We start from the raw sequence: 18,709 nt of genomic DNA, 5'->3' as shown, positions 1-18,709 counted from the left end.
CTGAGGGGAACACATACATTTCAGGGAGAGGAGGAGGGGAAACCAGGATGGGTTGGAGGAAGGGAGAGAGAGCAAGGAGGTGTGGACTCACCAGACCAGGGAGGCGTTCTGAAGACAGAGATGATGACTGGTGGCCAGAAATGGTGACGAGGTCACTGCTGTGCTCTGACACAGAAGTTGTTGAGGAGGATGTCCTGGGAGGGCCAAACAAAGTGGAGAACTGGTGAATCGTGAAGAAATGTGACCGCCCTTAATTATGTTGGCAGGGTTTCTAAGTCATGTCACATATAGTAGGAGGAATCAAGGCTGGACGCTCTCATCCAGCAGAACCAAAAGACAGAGAGAGGTTAGATTGCAGCTCGAGGGCGAGGAAACTGGCAAACATCTTGGATGTCCTGGATGTCCGAGAGAGAGCCTGTTACTAGGAAATGTGTCTGTGACCCCGCCAGTCACTTGATGCCAAGCAGACAGGACACCGTGGAATCATTATTCCCCTCGCCGACAATCACTAGGCCCTGTCCTTTTATCCTCAGCGTCCCCCTGCTTCTCAGGCTCCTTAATCCTTACTCTCAGCAGCTGCCCCTCCCCTGTCACGTCCCCAGGCCGGGCTTTCATACGTGCTAGTCAGACTTACTGTTCATGTTCAAGTCTTACGTTCTTCCTATTTCCTCACAAGTTTTCCCCATCATCGTTGGAATAAAGTCCCAGTTCCTTAAACGAGTTTACAGGTTTTTCTGTAACCCCAGTCACATTCCATCTGCTTCTCTCACTTCTCTTGCCCGAGCTTACCGTTCATGTTCCTGTCATCCACTCCAGGCTCCCATAGTCCCTTTGATCTGGTTCCTGGTGCTCCCTTTGCCTTCCTTCCCTTTACTGTACATCAGTGTTTCGTTCAGAATTCCAGACTCATTCCCTGTATACCCATAGCAACAAAGTAAATTCATTGTCCTGCTATGCAAAGCACTTTAGCCACAGTCTCATTCAAGCTCTCTGATCCAGGTATCAGCTTCTGGTGATGTGTTTGAGAAAGTTAACCAAAAGGAGAAAAAAGCTGCCTGCACAGGTGATCCTCACCACGTCCTTTGTGATAGCACAAGAGTTGAGCAATGTCAGTGTCCAGTTACAGCAGACTGTTGCGTTGGAGTGTTATATGAACGACTACTTCAGCATAATTAGGAAAACCACGTAACAGCGTGTAACGGGACTGCTATAGTTTCAAAGTGAGAAAGAAAAAAAGGAAATAGAAAAATATGTATGTTACATTATTTTCCAAGGGCTGCCATAACAAAGTACCACAAACTGAGTGGCTTAAACAACAGAAATGTATTGTCTCCGTTCTGGAGGTTGGAAGCCCAAGATCAAAGTGTTGGCAGCGTTGGTTCCTTCTGAGGGCAGTGCAGGCAGAATCTGCTGGCCTGGTGCAGAAATGAAAATAGTGTGGTTAGGGTGGTAGGAAAGTAGATGATTTCTCCTCCAACCGTATACACATACAAATAGCTATTTCTGTGCTTTCTGTAACAGTGTTTTGTTTTGATTTTAGTGTTCTTTTGTTGAGAAGCATCAAAAACTAATCAACCAGCTTAGCACAAAGAGAATTTATTGCAAGGGTGTCAGGTGTTCCCAGAATTGATAGAATGGTGGGGGAACCAGTCTAGGAAATGATGGCAGTCAGGGGTTGTCTTTGGGAACCAAGGAACCACAGGTAAGGAGCCACGGGAGGCAGGTAGCAGGAAGACTGGCCATAGTGCTACTCCTGGGAACGAATGGAGGCCAACCAATCCTTCTGTCCTGCTGTCACTCAGTCAAGAGTCAGAGTCCCAGGATAGGGGATTCAACTCTCAAAGTTCAGTGACGTGTCCACCAGCTGGTGGCACTGGAATAGGGAGAAAGATTGGGTGCCTCCAGGGACCCTTTACATTTTGTATTAGAAGGCAGGGACAGGGAGTTCCTGTCCACTAAGGCGGAACACAGTGCAGTGGAGGTCGTTCCCCCAGAGGAAATCCAAGTGGTATTGGAAATAGAAAGAGATTCTGGACAGGTCCTCCATTTGTTCATTCCTACATCCAGTAACTACTGAGTGTGTACCATGTGCCAGATGACAGTGGTGAACAGGTCCTTAAATCACTTACATTCTAGTGAGGGGTTAATAAATTAACTAGTAACTGTATAACACGGCAGGTAGTACTATAAAGAAAAATAAAGCAGGGTAGAGAGTATTCATTTTTAAAAGAACATTATCCTAGCATGATGCACCTATTCCATGTATAATTAAAAATGCTCTCACTCTTCTCGAGGGAGACAACGCAAAGGCTCATGAATTACTGCAGACATTGCCGAGTCTGGTCCCCGAGTAATATCCGTTCCTTCTCCATTTCCTTTGCAAAGCCTTTTCAATTTTTATACCCAGAGGTAAATTTAAGCAACACGCCCTTACCATAATGGAAAGAGGCTGGGGATATGAGGAAATAGAAAATAAGTGAGTAATCTGTAGACATGCATGGTACCACAAAGGGAAATTTCTCTCTCCTGCCTCTGGTGGCAAGGCCATACATGCCATTTTTTACTTTGCTCAGCGAGTTCCCATTGCATGCTCCCCTGACCTCTGCCCGGCACTTTACCTGGTAGTTCTTTGTCCGCTGAGGTGTCCAAACCTTTGCTTTGTAGGTTTCTGAGCTGTTAGTGGTCCTGCTTGCTTAGAATTGCCATAGTCTCCTGTATTCCCCTCTCTTAGTTAATCAAAAATCAGTCAATCTACAGATGTGTGGGGCACCAACTGTGAACCTGGCATTATTTTTACCGTTTGAGGTCCCGCACAGTATAAAGCATTACAAAAAGTTGACATTCTGGCCTTTAAACAAGATTCATTAAGTCAGTCAATAGGACTGTCAGGCACTAATGATTTTTCTGGGGGGTGCTAAACACGGATAATGTGGAGAACGGGAGTGGCAGAGGGTGTCCTGATGTGCTTATGAGGTGGCAGTGGAGTAGAGACTTGGAAGATGAGCAGGCAAAGGTCTGAGGGAGGAGAGGCCCCAGTGGAAGAAACATCAGATTCCTGAAGATAGGTAGGCACTTGATGTGTCTGAGGATCAGCAAGAAGGTCAGTGTGAGTGGGGCTCAGGAAATTAGGGCAGGACAGGGGGGACATTGCAGTCCCGAGGTCAGCTAGGGCTAGACAGAAAGGACATTGTCCGCCCCGAGAAAGAGTTGAGGTTATTCTAAGTGAAATGGGAAGCCATTGCCAGCAGGGCAATGACAGATTCTGAGTAAGCGTTAGAGAGGAAGAACAGTTTGGGGAAGAAAGGGGACTGATTTGAACCACTCCTCAGTCCAGTTGAGAAACGATGGTGGTAGTGACCACAGAAGACATCCGTATCTTCCTCGGGAGCTCGTGTTCTCAGCACGCGAGGAGGCTGCAGTGGCCAGCCGTGGGTCTGATTCAATGGGGCCAGGGTTGTGAATTCCGGTGGAAGTCCTTCTCTCCTGGGGGAATAAATTCAGTTTTGATAGAGCAGAGTTACCAGATGGCAAGAAAATATTTTGCAGATGTGTTATTAAGCCATCGTTGGAGCAAACCCTGTGTTTACCCTTTGTTCCTGGATCCATATGTTCTGGCTACGGGTGAGCATCACTGTGTCAGTCAGGGATTGAAAACGATCACCCCAGCCAGGACAGCACCACAACTTCAAGACATGTCCCCAGGCTGCCTCCATAAGTTGGTTGTCATCACGCCATTACTCAGTTTGGTATGAGTCTCTGCTTCTGGATAATGTAAGAGAGATAAAACTCATGACACTTGTGGGCACTCGCCCGTCACCACACTTCTCTCTCTGGGGAGTTCTCGAGTGGAAGCGCTGTTGAATGAGGTGCCGTGAAGGAGTGTGTGAAGCCTTCGGCAAGATGCCAGCAGAGGTCTGGCAGGTAAGAGACACAAATCCAAATCTAGAATAAGTGTTTTTTCCAGTAAGGACAAATCATCAACCCCTGTATTATGAAAAAGGTCCATTGTAATCAGCTTTCCACAAGTAGCTCTCTGGTTCCTTGAAGGAACCATATCATTAACTTTGTTGAGGGGGACACCCTGTGGTATTTAGCCCAGGCTTGGCTTCCATTCCTGCCACCATGGCCATTTTTTTCTTAACCCACTGAATAAGCATGAAGATGACTGGGAACAAAGATTGACATGTACGAAGTGGGACATAATGTCCGCACAGCTATTAAACAGCCTCTTTTGCAATAGGATTCACATGGAACCCAGCTAGGCATTCACACAGGATGTTTTCTCATGCTTGAGTATCTTCTGATATATCTAATCATACTCCTTCCCCAAACCAGTCCGTTACCCATTTTGTTCTTTCCAATTTCCTACGAACCATTCAGCCCTCCCCTTGAATCCACACAAGCTAACTCCGCACTGAGGCCATCTCTCCTTTTGGGTAGAAAGGACTAGGAAGGGTATTGCTTAGATTTTACTGCTAGAGGGATTTCCCTTTCCTGGGGGCACAGTTACCAACCAGATAAAGGCTGGAAGATTCCCCTCGGGAAAGGCTAGAAGAAGAGTTATAATAGTGGGATCCTACCCCAAGGTCACCTAATGGGAGCTGATGGAGGGCTCTTGATTCTCCATCTTGGTGGTTCAGGTCAGACTTCCACTCGCCAAATTTTGAGATTTCCTACCACATGGTCAGGTCATACCTTAGTGGAGTTAGTTACTCATCAGTTTTGTTCCTAGGGACCCTGTGACAAGTTACACACAGCCTGAGGTCACATGGGTCAGGCCATTCGAATGACCAAGCTGGTCCTGCTGCCTAACACAGAAACTGTGCTGCTGTGACAATGTCCCACCTCCATGGAGGTCCTGGACTCTGTTGCAACAGAGCATCTCTTGCTGGCTTCCCTTGTCTGGAGAGATTAGCAGTACATTGCCTATACATGTGGCCGCCACTGCCGTCATCCGGTCTGGGTACATCCCAGGGGACGGCGAGTACACGATAGACCAGCTCCAGCATTTGTATCTCCCAGGCTTTGCCAAGAGCTGGCCCTTCGTCGGCCTTAACAGTGACCATACGGGGTCCAGGTTTACATCCCATCGAAGTGCTGGAACGACACCCAGCTTCGTAAGCTCGTGTGTCGATTGCAAAATCTCTGGTAGATTCCACCCAAATGGATAAATTTAGTTTAATCTATATTATGTTCGGTAAATGTAATGTGTGAACCTTGTGTGGATTCTCATACCAACAAACCAACTGTAAAAAGATCATTTTGAGACAAGTGGAGTATTCAGTAAAGGAATTATTGTGAATGTTGTTAGTTGGGATAACATTAGTGGTTATTTGTAAGTCCTTATTTGTTATGGCTGCCTACTAAAATAATTTTTGTGTGAAATGTGAGATTTGCTTTAAAATACTCCAAAAAAGTTGTTGGGAAATAGTTGGAGAAGAATTGGTAAAATATTAGTAATTGTGTGCTCATTATATAATTTCTCTACTTTTGTGTTTGAAATTTTCTATAACAGAGCTTTTAAAAATATTGAAAGTATGTTGCCTCCTCCCTAGTCAAGTGCTCTCAAAATCTCCAAGTCAAGAAAAGAAATGCCCACAACTGAACTTTTATCAAAATGTAGAAATTTGAATATAGAAATGAAGACCCCCTTCTTTTAGGTGAAAGTGAGCTGTCCCTTCTCAGAACTTTGCAGTGCTATACCATGATCTTTTCTGGCATATGTCATTTCTCTCTTGCTTTATTTGGAGTGTTTGTCTTATCGCCTAACTAGCCCATGTGGACTGTGAAGAGAGATCACATGGAACGTTCTTCTGCAATGGTTTATCAGCTGCATGGGTGTGGTATTGAAATAACAGAATCCAGATCATGAATCACAGTGGCATTTATATAATTGCTTTTATCAAGTTCGTGGATGGCAGGCTGCCAGCATGAAATTCTCTTGCGTTATTGGTGATGGTGTTTGTGCCCTGGGTCTTAGCAAGTGTGTCTACACTGTGATAACTTCCTCTTACGGAATTGTCTGTGCTGCCTTTTGTTTACTTTTATGAAGCTTTTCTCTCACATCCAAGGCAACATATTCCATCACAACCTACCTATGCTCCTAATTTTCCCATACTTTGGGTCCCTGCCATACTTACTCCTTCAGCTAGTCTGTTTTGATCAGAAGTCGAATTTAATCACTTTTCAAAATTCTTATTCTCAAGTCTACTCATTCTTTCTACTCAGTCCGCGCAGAGTTCAGATTAGTTTGCTCATGATATAAACTGAGTGGCTACCTGCATTGTCTCCCAGAAAGGAGGCCATCCAGTTTCCTTGGCCTTACTCTTGAGTGGAATCTTGTGGATCACAAGTAAAGTACTAAAGCATGACATTGAGGTCAGTGGATTGGTATGCTGTTTAAAACTATGTCTATTTGTTACATTTAAAAAAGCCTGTTAGTTAGTGAGTACTATATTCAAGTATTTTATAATAATGCCAGACAGCAGAGGAGAGACAATGAGATATTAGATACAATAATAACTAAGTATGAAAAAGAGAGAAAATGATTTTCTGAGGAGGCACAGACATGACAAGTTGAGTTGATTAGACTTTTTATGGCTTTAAAAAATATTTCTAACTTACTCAAATTATTGCTTGATGTTTTAAAATTTTTTTTTAATTAAAGTTTATTGGGGTGACAATTGTTAATAAAGTTACATAGATTTTGGGTGTGCAATTCTGTATGACATTATCTATAAATCCCATTGTGTGTTCGCCACCCAGAGTCAGTTCTTCTTCCATCACCATATATTTGATGATTTGATTTTTAAAATTTTATTTCTTATGACTATGGCACTCTTTTCAAGCTAGGAAGAATTAAATTAATTATTGACTTGGGCCAGAATGGCTCAGTCTTCAGCAGAATGATGTAATAAATTAAGTTGCTAACAATGGAGTTGTAACACTCTGAGTCATAACTACCTATCCACATTTTTCCTTAGGAAACAACCAAAAAAATATAGATAAGAGACATCTTGAACTCCAAAGACAGACTGACCCAAAGGATATACCGGCCAGCCTCTCTGGGAAGCCTATCAGAGCTGGCCAGTGACTGGTGGAGGGAGGAACTATTTTGAAAACCTACTCTGAGGTTTTAAAAAGTCCTGGTTCTGCTGTCAGTAAGAAAGCAAGTAAAACATATTACAGACCACTCCCAAATTGATCATTGATTTTACCAGGGTCTGCCCCTTAAAATACAGTTAGAGAGAGGTGTGGGGGCTATGATACCTTACAAGTTTCCAAAATAAGTTACTTAGTGATAAGAAATCCAACATAATGCAATTTTCCTTTTGCCACAAGAACAAATTGGAGGACTATTTTAGAGAAACGCTTAACTCTAAAAAGGGTGATGACAACCGTGTGTCCCACTGAGAAACTCCCTGCTTCCCTGACAATTAATACTGCTGTTCTTCCACTACCCACATCCATCCAGGCCAGGAGCTGGAGGCTGGAGCATATCCTAGGTAGAGCAGCTCAGAGAACAGCCTTTGGGTAGACCTGTTGGCCATTACAGCCCGGCCATAATTTTGATAAGCACTGGCTTCTGCCCAGTGTTTTAAAGCTTGGCCAGGCCCGTCTGTGACCTCTCCTCCTTGCTGACCTTGGGGCTGGGCCTTGCAGGAGTGGGCCCGCGAGGCTTGGGCTGTTAGCAGGCTAGGCACCCGGCGAACCCACGGGAGTCCTCCTTGCTGAACCAATGATGGAAAGGTCCCAGCAGAAATGTCGAGGTTGGCAGCCTCTTGGGGGATCTTAAGAGGACTCTTCTTAAACCGAGGCCTGGGCAGCTGCCATCTGTGCCCAGCCAGGCCAGTCCCGAGTGCCGAGAGGGCTGAGTGAGGCCGCCTCTGCCCTCGTGGCCATGCGTGCAGCGCTGTCCTGGTAACTGCACCCCAGCAACAGCCGCTATCCCCGCAGAACTGCCCCCACCATGGCACGAAGGCCAGAATACTTGCCTTCATGTGGTAAATGCTTCCTATACAGATTAAGGTTGGTTTATCGAAAGGGAAAAAAGAGTGTTCCAGGACACTGCCTTTAAAGCCCAGTAGTTTCAAAGTACAGTTGAGAGTTGTGACTCAGGAGTGACATTCTTTCCATGTCTACAACTCTTTCTTCAATTTGATGGCATACTGAAATGTATTTCCTCAGAAATGGAAAAGATTTTCTTATGTACGCATTTATTTACTTTTCCCCATTTAGGGGTGAGTATTGATTGTAAAGGCAAGTTTCTTCTATGAAGTCAGTATACTTATTACTGGGGAATGATGCAGGACCTTAGGCCATAAACAGTGCTATTTCAGGAAACATCCAAAGTGCTCTGAAACCTTTCTGAGCTGGGCTTCTAATATGTTCTTGGTTTATGAGCTATCTCATTTGTATTCCATTTAACAAACATGATATATAAGTGTGCCCTGTTATAAGTGAGGCACAGTGAGTGAACTTCCAGTATTTGCACAGACGTGTAAAGCCATTGTGACAGTAAAGGAATCAAGTGTAAGTGGAGAGCATACACATCAGATCTGGGGAGCACCAAGACTTCCTAGGGAAAATGACCTCATGATTGAGACTTGAAGGATGGATGGGAGTTAGATCCAGTTTGTTGGTAAGGGAGGGTGTATTCCAGACCGAAGGAACAGCGCATGCCCCAGAAGTGCAAAGTGTGGAAGCCCCAGAAAGGAGAGCACATTTGAGAAACCGAGAGTAGGGCCGCCCAACAGAAACTGTCTTAACCCATCCACGGACTTATCAGATGAGAGCTGTCCCCCAGGTACAGATTGAGGCCACAGCGTGCTACTCTCGTTGGCTGAATCCCAGTGCTTATTGACTAGCTCTGTGAGCTTGGGCAAGTCACTTAACCTCAAAGTCTTCATGTCCTCTTCTGCAGCAGGAGACAGTAATGTTATCTGCCCCACAGAAGTGTGAGAATGACAAGGTACACAACATGCGTGCGGTAAATGTTAGCTACTTAAAGGGAAGTATTCATTACACAGGGCTAGAGTCTTCAAAATATCATGTCTGATACTAAGTTCCAGAAATTGCATTTTAAAAGGAAAAGGAAGAATATGAAATTGAGAGGAAAGAGAGCAAGAGGTCTGAACACCTGGCAAGCAACCACCAATTGCCCATACTTTGTACATCTTACTGGTCATACAGACGAGGAATCCCAGGTTTAAAGATACTCAGTAATTTGTCCTCACTCAGCTAAGCAAGATTTAAGTCATGGGTAGTGGAACTGGCATTCCAATCAGGTCAGCCTGACTCGAAAACACAGATTGCTTCCCGTCACTCATTATAGCCCAGGTGCTGTGCTCTCATCACAAAATACAAAATTATTTATATGCACAAAAGCATGACAGTTTTTAAGACCACATGTCCCTGAAACTAATACAGTGTTCTATGTCAATTATATCTCAATAAAAAAAATCGTGCCTTAATAATTGCCTTTTATTAAAACAAAGTAAAATGTGAAACTCTTCTAGTACCCATTTTGTTCCTGTTATGTTCAAAACATGCTCGGTCCTAACGATCCAAAGACAAATAAATAGATAAATACAGAAAACAGGTGAAATACGTACTAGGCCTTGAAGGGTGAAAACTCCCCATTTGCTTACAGAGGACAGGAAAAGCAGCTGTCTTGAAATTAAGATGGCACTGTGTCTTTCAAACGGCAATTTTATATCTGCTTCTGAATTTATTGAAAAGTTCTAGTCAGTGCCCCGGATCAGTGTCTTTTCTGGGGCCATCTTTGGAGCATTTGGGGCAAGGAGAAGATGTGAGTGATGACAGGGCTTGTGTCCTGAGAACAAGTTTCTCATCATTTTGTGTGTTCATGTTCACGCAACCCCAGGCTGAAAAGCAATAACTTGGAAGACGAAGAGAGGCGCTTTTCCATCCTCTGTCTTCAGTCGCATCCGGGGTAGTTCTCACCCAGCAGGTGCTTGTAAGCTGGGCTCAGTTTCCCGTGTGCTCTGTGAGTGGGCCTCTCCGCCTTGCTGAGGAGCCTGGCTGCTGAGTGATGTTTCAGTAAAACCTAAATGGAACCTGCCTTCCCAATACATGAGCTGGCAGCTGAAACTGTATACGGTTGTACATCAGTACAGTACATGCTGGAAAATGTTAAGTGTTTGTTATATTGTCTTGTATTTCTCTGGAATATAGTGTCACTGGGACTTGTAGATTAATAACAATGTTTGTCTTGAATACATTTGGGGGGAAAAGGGGTTGCTCTGGATACACAATTATTGATGCTAACGGACAAGGGATCCTTGGGCTGAATAACTGCTAACAAATGTAGCCAATTCCTGTGAAGAACCCCCATTCCAGCCCCATACCAGCAATAGGGGACAGCGCGTGAGTGTACATAGAACCCTTACTTTGTACCTCTTGATTCTCCATTTATGGGAGTCATAAATGGAGAATTTCTGTGTGGGAATTTTGTGGGAATTTGGACTAGGGCTCGGTCCAGTGCAGCGTAAGGTTCTTTGGTTCTCGGCTGACATGGCGTCCATCCTTGAGCACATTTTCTAAACTGGACAGTAGTGCTGTGCCAAAGCGACACTCTGTTCTCTGCTAGCTGGTAGCTCTTGTCCTGTAGCCCTTGGCAATGAGGCTGTATCCAAAGCTAGTGGGGACATGAAGTTCCCGGGCTAAGGACATTCCTGTACCACACCCAGAGGTTTAGGGCTTTGGTGAAGGAGCAGCTGGGAAATTTTGGTTGATGAGCAGATAGCCAATGCTCGTAATTTTTATACACAAATCATGAAGTGGTCATATGAGAAAATCCATACTATACTGTACTTAAAATAAGAAGATACCAGCAATTCGGAGCTAAGTGGAACCTTAATGACCACCTAGTCCATCTCAAGAAGCAGTCCTGCAGTCCTGGAGAGATAAAGTGTGACCAGTGGTTTGAGTTTGAGGTTTCATTGCTAACCTACCTCCCCAGCAGTTTTAGGGCATTTCCTTTCCGTATGTATGTATGTGAATATATATATATATATGGGTCTTAGGGCCACTTGGCCAAAAATAACTTTAATTTCCATGTCTATAGGATAAAAATGATCATAACGTTGTATGTGTTTTCAATTTTTATTTTATCCTCTCTGATTTCTAAATATTTGATAGGAACATATAACCTGGATGTCTCCCCTCTCCTATGGGATTGATCCCTTTGCTTATTAGTTCTTTGTGTTCCCAGCAGTCAGTGTTTGAGACTTCCAGTCCTGACCATGTAGTGTAGTGGTATCTTATCCAAGGAGAAGAGATTAATGTGTATGTTGGAAGGGATGCAATTTAAGACCTCTTTCAACTGTGCTTAAGGTTTTTGTTGCAGTTTTCTCATTTTTCTGGTAAGTATAGGCTCTAATCACTAAAAAAAAAAAGCATTTTAAGGCTGAAAGTCAAACCTTCCTGTACTGTCTTAGAGAAATATCTTAGCAGGGTTGTTGGGTCAACATCCTTCGAGAAGATGCCTTATTTAAATATGGTTTTTGTTTGTTTGTTTACTTCTCCCATCTTTTTATCTTTATTTTGCTTCGAGTGTGCAGTAAAGTAAGTTTATTTAGTGAATGCTTTTGGTTTAAGATCCTAAAATCCCAAGGATCTTGCTCTAGTGCCCTGACCCCCATCTCTGGATTTATTTAGAAACCATCCTTGGGAGACAGAACCTATCCTCTACCAGCTGCCAGTGAAAAGTGAAAGTGAGCAAATAGGCCGTTAAGATGATACTAAGGAAATGTGGCAAAGTGATATTTTTCTTTTCTGAAAACTTGCAGTTTAACCAAAAAAACAAAAAAACAAACAAACAAACAAAAAACAGAAAGGAAATGAAAACACTGGATTTTATTTGCTTCCTGTTGGGATTTAAGCTTTGTTTGAAAGGCTACCCATCAGAATTAATTCCCACTCTCTACTGCTTTGTATCTCAATATTCAGCCTTGCACCTCTTCATTCTAACTAAAACCAGGTCAACCCGTTCATTCCACCGTCTTCATTAGTTTCTGACTTATAAAAAATACTCTAACATTCAAGGTGTGGCCTCAGAGCACAGTTTCTTGAATTGCCTAAGACAATACTTCTCAAACCTGAATGTGCATTTGAAAGCCTTAGTTCTTGTCAAAGTGCAGCTTCTGATTCCACAGACCTGGGAGGCCCGAGAACCTTCACTTGTAAACAGCTCCCGAGTCTAGTCGTGCCAGGGCTGCTGGTCCATGGACCACACCCCGAGGAGCAAGGCCATAGCACTCCTACTTTGGGGTACTAACGTATGTATTGTAAAAAGAGAGTTTTGTAGCCAAATAAGACTGGGAAATTCTATCGTAAGCAGGGTTACACAGGTGTCATTCAATATTTAGACTCCTTAGACGCTGTGGTTACTGATGTGCCCTGTGGATTTCCAAGAGTATACAATGGTGTTCAGACTTTCTTCATGGACCGTACTCTGCAACTGCTCCACGTGGGATATAGGAAACTACCTATGGAGAGTGGTCTGCTCTGAAAAACAATTTCAAGGCGTCTTTTGAGCCCATAATGTAATTAAGCACCACCTTTATTAAGAATAGATATTCCCCCATCAAATGATCTATTAACCGTTTAAAAAATTTGACTCTCTTAAGTCATTTAAAAAAAAATGCTTGCAAAGGAAAGATTTGAAGCCAGTCTGGTTTTTGTGGTTGTATGTGTGTGGTTGTGTGAATGAGTGTGGTGGTGGTAGAGTGTGTGTGTGCGCACGCACGCATTTGTTGTATATTACTGAAGCCCTGAGTTCCCTAGAAAACCTTTAGCTGGAAGGATTAGCACCAAGTCAATGGAAATAGCCTCCCACTTACTGGTAAGGAAAGCCTGCACTGTAACACATCGTCAGTGTGGGTATCGAGTAGTCATGCAGCTTTGCCTGTTGAGTTCGAGCTGAATTCTGTGGGAACTAGCACACTAGTATGGACCTCATGTTTTTCAGAGTAGCAGCAGCTTGACAACATTTGGTTATCCCTAATGAGATGTCAATATTGTCCTAAATACTTTGTAATATATTCTCAATTACCCTATAAGGATTATTGGTCATTCTATAGACCAGAAACTGAGCTGTGTAGAAATTGGGAAACTTTCCCTTAAGCATTTCTGGTTGAGCGGATTTTGAACCCAGGCGGTCTAACTCACCCCACATCCCGTCCCGGAAAGCATGCATTTACTAACTGGCACTATCATTTTTTTCATCAACCTTTATTAAGGGTTAACCATGTGATCACTGCTTTGCATATATTATCTCATTGTTCTTAAGTTGCAAAGGCAACAGCTTCCTGTACTTGAGAAATTGAAGGAAGCAGTTTGTTCACAATTGTTGCTTTACAATATAAAAGACTTGCTCATTGGAGATAACTTGGAAAATACCAAAAAGTAGAGAGGAAATAAATAACCCATATGTCATCTAGAGAGAACTTATTTAAAAATCTTTTTCTTCATTCTAGAGTATATACGAGTATACTTTACATAGTAAAAGATATACCTATCACTTTCATATAGAAGGTATACATACTTACATATATATTTTTTAAACAAAATCCCTCTTGTAAAGCGATTTCATAAGTTTATAGTTAACATAATGCAGTATCATAACTCAAATTTTTGTCATACCATAGTGTGAAATCCCAACTCCAGTTTTGAACTTAGCAACCTCTCTGCTTTTTCTCTCGGGAACCAGATACCTTTCTAAAAGCACTCTGAAAGTTTAACTCAGGCTTGGGGATTGTAATGAAAAGCAGCAAACGCATTCCTACCACCTTCACGGAGGGCTCTTGCCTGCACCTGATATGCTTGTGAGTGTGTGTGTGGGTTTGGCATGTGTAGGTTTTGCCTTCGTTTAGAATTTCCTCCCCAGCGGGGAGATGTCTGGAGCGGTGCGCTGTGAGCTGCGAGCTGTGAGCGCCTGTCAGTTTGTCAGCAGGCTCCCGCCAGTGCCACAGCCTCAAAGCAGTGAATAAGCGATTTCTGCAGTTTCCGCAGTGAGAGCCTGTGCCATTCTCGGGATGCTCAGTCATACCCCAGTCCTGCTCTGAAGGTGGCTGGTTTTCACACAGAAGGATGGTAGCTAGAGGGGAAATAGCAAGATTCTGGAGTCTGGAAAGCCTTCACATGGGTATGTGTGCAGAGAATGCATTATTGTGTTGCAGATTTGCCTCTTCACTTCCAGAGTTGCTCTTGGCTGGTTTTTGTCAGATGTAAATGCGTGTGTGCAAGCTCAGCCGTCCTAGTCCAGCGTCCTGAGGGCAGTTTTAATTGTGGGCAGAGTGAAGATAAGAAATCGCTTTTGTTTATGGCAGAGCAGCTTGTAGGAAGTAGAAAATAATAAGAATCAAGAATGGATTATCCTTCACAGATTAGGGATCTGGATTTTATTGTACAGATTTTTGCTTCTATTACATGAAATTCCTTTATACAGAGCTTTTTGTTGGGGTATATAAAAATGAATGTTCCCTGCTAATATGGGGTATATAAGGTGTAAGGTCTATGAATTGATTTTTGAAAAATACTGTTTTCAAAAGTGATACTGCCCAGTATTCAGTTATTCCATGGTTTCTTATCTCTCCTTTTTAATATTTTTGTGAATATTGTCACTTAGACTAGTTCCTATTTAAATGTGAAAGAAATGTACTCTCCCACTAGGACGTTGTAAATTGTAGACCATGTAGTCTTAAAAATTAGTGACAAAAAAATACTTCATTGAAAGAATTGTAGCTGACTGCTGCACATGGGTACATTAGAATGCTGTAAAAAGTCTTCTCTGTTTTTGCCTTATCGGATGCCACTAACTCACATTGAAATGAATCAGAATTGTAGCTGACAGCTTGAAGGCAGCAGCTCTGGGCCACCCTGGGCCTCCCGGTTTGTAGTTTGTGCTTCTTCCTTGTTTTGATTGGTTTTCTGTGCTGGCTGAGAGCAGACGGGGATGTGGTTGTGGCTTCTATATCTGGCAGATTAAAAACACAAGATCAGCATGTACTCCATTTCACTAACGAAAAGTTAGAAAAAGGGAACAAAGTTGCCCACTGATTTCTGCTTTGGGAACATAGACCTGCATGCAAAGTGGCCGTGCCTGTGGGGACGGTGGTCCCAGTGTCTGCGAAGGAGAGTGGGCTGTGCTGCTCATCCTGAGCCCGATGGGCATCTCTGTGTTTATTCCAGCCAAGCGCTGCGAGCCAAGGCAGCGCGTGGGAGAGCAGAGGCAATCAGGCGGGCAGGGGTGGTGGCCCCCACCATCCCGCTGCTCCTCCCTCCAGCATTCCTCCATTCCCAGGGCACGGTTCCCGGTCCTTCTTCCCACACAATGCACAGGCCCAGGAAGGCCTGACCCAGCCTCTGGCTCTGCATGGAATGATCTCGAAGCTAAAGAGACACAGCATGTCAGAATCTGCTGTGCAAGGCTCTGCACCCTCCTCCCCTCCCCAGCACGAGTCGCCCGGGCCCCAGCCCTCCCCTCACAGGTGACTGTGCTCCTTTAGTGAGCCTGGCTGTGAGAAAGGAGCGCTTGCTCAGTGCCTCTGTGACTTGGAAGGCCCATTCTGCAGGAATCTTCTCTTCCTGCTCTGAGCATTCACCGGTTGAGTGTACACCTATATGTATTTAAAAAATGGAAATGATAGCAAATACGGTATTGAATCAACTTTATTTTATCCTCAAGATTTTATTGTCTTCATGATAAAAATATGAAGCTTAGAACTGGATCACTTGGCCCTTTCTCTTCCTATCCCCTCCCAAACTGCTTGCCTAATAGCCAGCATTCTCTCAGGTCAGCAGCTGGGTTCAACACATTCAAGCCCCCGGACAATTTTCTTTGTAGTTTTAGCCTTTTTGTGGGGAATCCGCTTAGTGTGCCAACCAGAACCACTCTGCTTCCTGTCATAACGCCGCTTTCTCTGCACATACAGAGAATCCTGGCCCTTCTTGTACTGTGTCACTTTGGGGTTGGTGCTTGCCACACTTCTTACAGAAAGTCGCGCAGGTTTTAGGAATGTTCACCGTGTTTGTGAGACCGCTGTCAGCTCGGAAAAAGCTAATCAACTTTAAATGATATGCCAGCATAAAACAGAGAACTTGCTAAATGGTGGTTTCTATTTTATTTAGGAGCCCTGAGGGGGCAGGGGAGGGACAGTGGGGCCCTGAAGGACGACAGCTCAGAGGCTCTCCGGAGGAAGCTCCTGCAGGGAGTAGGCCTGGGAGATGGGCGCAGTCGAGGTCCTGTAAGTGTAGCCAGGTGAGGCCAGGACCACGGCAGAGGCAGGTGTAGCAGGATCACTTTGGAGTCAGACAGGCCTGCATTTGAATTCCAGTCCCACCACTTGGGAGCAGATATTTAACCTCTTTGAGCCACAATTTCCTCCTCTGTAAACGGACAGTAATAATTCCAGGGTGCTTATGAGGCTCGAATGAGATGATTTATCTTAAGCACTTAGCAGCAGTGCCTGGTACACACTAACAGTTTATTCTGGGGATTCGTGAAACCAGATGGGTTCTTGCTTAGGGTTTGTGCAGCCAGGCAGCTGTCAGGAGCTGGGAGGGGCCCTGAGACCCAGTCTGGAGAGCAGGGAGCAGCTCAGTGAGGAGGGGGGCCCAGGACAGGTCCACAGGGGGAGCCATGGTCAGCACCAGAAACCCAAGGAGGAGCAGACTTGCTAAGGAGAAAACAGACTCCAAGGGATAAGCCAAAGGTAAAACCTGAGGGCTCGAGGCAAGACACCAAGAAACCCAAACCTACATGCAGGGTCTGGACTGGAGGCGGGATGGGGGAGCTTCCTGAACCGGAGGGAGCTGAGCTGCTGGCGGGGGGCTCTCGTGAGAGAGTGGAGGGGAGACCTGGGGCACTGGCTGCCCAGGGCTGGTGGCCCAGACCCTCCTACCTTTCCTGGGCCCTGAATACCCATTTTACAGGCAGACGCTTACTTTTTTAATGATAGAGTATATACGCATATGACACAACTCCAGGGAAAGTTTTGGCTTTAACTTGAGAAGAGGAAAAATTATTCACAGGTAGTTTAAAATAAAATTTTACTAAACCATTTGTAGAAACAAAACCCATTTTCAAGTTTGGTGTAAATTAAGCTCAGTCATGATGTAACTTACCCCGCTCCCCGCTCTGGGCAGTAGAAGTCCACAGTGGCGCAGATATAAAGCCACATGCTGGAGAGAATTATGTTCAAAAGACCCTTTGATGTTTTAAAAAGTTATCAGTGAGGGTTAACCAGTCCATTTCTAGGACTCTTTTTGATCTTATTATTGTCAGTATGTTTAAAAGATTCAAAAATGCTATATGGAACATGGTTTGAAAGTCTAGATTAGGCATAATAGTGACTTTCCTGATAGTAACATTTTAAATTCTTTAATTCCGGCCACTAACACAGACTGATAAGTATGTTCGTGTCCCTGAGAAGGTCGTAGCTGGGGTCAGAGCTGGGGTTGGATATAAAGAGTGAAGACACACACAGCTGACGAGAATACTGTAGTTTAAACAGCCAAAATATCACAATGTAATTGTGACAAATATTTTCAAAGAGGGAAGCCTGACATGCTTCTAGAACCTTGAAAACAGAAATTGTGACCACAGAGGGCCAGGGAATAACAGGGAAGAGAGCCGAAAAGTCATGGAACCCTCCAAGAGAAGTGACAGCTGACTTGCCTGGGAGAATGTCGGAGTTCGGTCAGCTGCTTGGGTGGGAAAGTTGCTCCAGATAGAGTGGTCGGCTTGGACAAAAGGACTTTGTCCTTTTTGTTAATCTTGAGAACACTCGGTGGTACACATGTGGCTAAAGCAGAGGTTTTCAACCAATGAACTCAGAATCCATTGCCCTCCAACTTGTGGCTTGCTGCAGGGGACCGGCAACAAAACGACACTTTCTAGAGCACATTCACTCGTGTGGGCTTCAGGTAAGTTTTGCCTTAAGTTCCCATGGTTCCCACACTTAGCCAGGCAGAATCCTTGGAGAGCTTTTGAAAATTCATTCTCAGCAATCATCCCCACCTCACCTCCCACTGCCTTGGAACCTGGCTCCATGGTTCAGTGAAGGGCAGGAGTCCTTATTTTTTTAAAGGGGCCCCATGTAATTGGATGTCATCAGCCTTGGGTGTTCAGGAGCCACGAAGAGGGGTGGCCCTGGACGTGGTACCACATGTTTGACATTGAAGGTGAACCCCCTGTGACCAGTTTGTTCCCTCTGTATGCATCTCCACGGCTGGGCCATCACGATTCGGGCCCATGGTTTCAGCCCCCACAGCCCAGCTGCTCACAGCCCTGCGGGCTGCCTCCCTGTCTGTGTTTGCCATTTCCTGTTTTAAGAGGGAAAGGAGAATAGCTTATCTCAAACTTGAGGCAGTCTGAGCAATCGGCAGGAGGTTTTCAAAAAGACATGTTTTGAACAGATTATGCTAAGTGTGGGAATTTCCCTGAAGTCATTCCTGATTTAGGGATGGGAAATCCCCACAGCGGAGGTACAGGGGTTGGGAAAAGAGCATTACTCATTAGGTAATCAGTGCTGGTGACAGCCGAGGCCCTTCATGAAAATAGCCTTCCTGTCCGGTGCCTGATGATGGAGGCCGGGGTTTTAGTTCTTACCTTCCTTCCTCAGCCCCCCATCACCTGAGACAGGTGAGACAACTGGCATATTTCTCTGTTCCAAATGAGAAA

At 44.4% G+C, this 18,709-nt stretch overlaps 1 protein-coding gene and 1 pseudogene across 1 annotated transcript in view; one reads left to right on the top strand and one right to left on the bottom strand.

Moving 5' to 3' along the window:
- SPATA13 (spermatogenesis associated 13) overlaps positions 1-18,709 on the top strand; it is a 319,123-nt gene that overhangs the window by 273,733 nt on the left and 26,681 nt on the right. The gene's annotated exons all lie outside the window — the stretch shown is intronic.
- Positions 15,419-18,079, bottom strand: LOC109449803 (large ribosomal subunit protein eL42; annotated as a pseudogene).

This window comes from Rhinolophus sinicus, linkage group LG04 (genome assembly GCF_036562045.2).
Source record: "Rhinolophus sinicus isolate RSC01 linkage group LG04, ASM3656204v1, whole genome shotgun sequence".
Taxonomy (NCBI): Eukaryota; Metazoa; Chordata; class Mammalia; order Chiroptera; family Rhinolophidae; genus Rhinolophus; species Rhinolophus sinicus.
The sequence above is the reverse complement of the archived record's forward strand: the minus strand, read 5'-3'. Positions and strand labels throughout refer to the sequence as shown.